This window comes from Meleagris gallopavo, chromosome 24, assembly GCF_000146605.3.
Source record: "Meleagris gallopavo isolate NT-WF06-2002-E0010 breed Aviagen turkey brand Nicholas breeding stock chromosome 24, Turkey_5.1, whole genome shotgun sequence".
In the NCBI taxonomy this organism is placed as follows: Eukaryota; Metazoa; Chordata; class Aves; order Galliformes; family Phasianidae; genus Meleagris; species Meleagris gallopavo.
The window spans coordinates 2514488-2516124 of NC_015034.2; the positions used below are offsets into that span (position 1 = coordinate 2514488).

The window sequence follows — 1637 nt, forward strand, 5'->3', positions numbered from 1 at the left end:
TTGTTATTAACTATAAATCAACTTAAACCTTAGGGAGAAATCTCAAGAGGTGGTAAGTACTGTTCTGTGTGCAATTTGCAGCTCTTTTAAGCAGGATTCTCTCAAGATATTTTACGTCTTCAAAGAGAAATCACTTGAAAGTTAAGAGCAGAGCAAAAAAAAAAAATTCCCAGCCTCTATTGATCATCAGCAGTGGTAACATATACAGAGCCTCCAACAGAGACCGTCTGAAAACCTGATACACTTCAGTGTGTAGCAATAGGGTCTCTCCTCTGGTTCTGCTCTTTGGCAATGATTTTCTCTTTCCAATCCAATTTCACAGATAGGCTACAGTTAAAAAAAAAAAAAGCTTCAAACAACCCTTGGAGCTCATAGCTTCACGGCTACACCAACAGATGCTTCTGGGAGAGCATTTCAGGGCACGGGTGGGATCTCACCACCAGACCAGGGGTGCTGGGAGCATCCTCAAGCACCCACCCCAACAGCAGTGCAGCACCACTCCCTGCCCTGCCATGCCCTGAAGGGTAATTATGCCTGGGCTCTTTGTCAGCACCTGTTTTACCTGTAACCAGATGGGCTGGGGGGAACCTGACCCGGTGTCTTTTGTCACCCGCTGATTGATGCCTCGCTGATGGGATTGTGCAGCCAAGCAGTAAAACAACATCACTCGTCAACCAGGGCACAGAGCCCAGCAGCTCCCCGTGGTCTCTGTGCTGGGGGCACAGGACTGCAGCATCCCTAACCCCCCCTCAGCCCAAAGCACAGCAAGCAGGCACCATTTAATTCCATACAACCCACAGCAGCCACTGCATGCTGCACAAGCTGAGCTGGCATGCAAGGGATTTTTCTTCCTACTGTCTGCTTCTGTAGCTTTCTCCTTGCAATCCCTCCTCTCTACCCTTTGCAAAGCTGGGGTCACAACCTCCATCAGCCACAGAGCAGCACAGTCCTGGCAATCACTGCTTCCCAGCGCTGACTCTGCTCTGCAGCAGTGCAGGACAGCCCAGCAGTGCAGGACAGCCCAGCAGTGCAGGACAGCCCAGCATGCAGAGGCTTCTCTTTGTGATATTCCAAACTTCAAAGCAAATCTCCTGCGTCCAACAGAATTAGCTTCAGCTATTCAGCTGCCTGTTAACAGCTGCTAAAAGGCATAATCCTCACACAGGGCCAGGCAGCAGCAGTGCTTTGCTGGATGTTCCCTAAGCAATCCTCAAGAAAAGTATGGATTTCTGATCCGTAGATACAAATCTGCTGTCTGCATTTCCTGGGTTTTACTGAGAAGAAAAGATTATCCAAACCCTTGAAATACAGCAGTATGAAACATGGCACTCAAAGCACTGCAAAGTGTCTTAAATTTGAGTTAATTTTTTGTGCATGAAGAAGGTTCTGCTGTGAAGGTGCTAGCAGGAATGCAGGATATTTTTGTACTCCCCAAAAAACAGCAGACAGAACTCTCCTTGCCATTCACAGGCCAGGTAGCAAACACTGAAACTCCCAAAGCCTTTTTCATGGAGCATCTACAGATGCAGAAACTTCTCTTTCTTGCTGTGATTTGTGGAAGGAAACCGAAGTATTTCAGTTTTATGGCCTAAAGGATACAACAGAAATGGAAGCAGCTCTGCAGCAGTGCAGCTTTT

General features: G+C 47.6%; 1 protein-coding gene across 2 annotated transcripts in view; it reads right to left on the minus strand.

Annotated features, from left to right (window-relative positions):
• ZMAT4 (zinc finger matrin-type 4) overlaps positions 1–1637 on the minus strand; it is a 49723-nt gene that overhangs the window by 21966 nt on the left and 26120 nt on the right. The gene's annotated exons all lie outside the window — the stretch shown is intronic.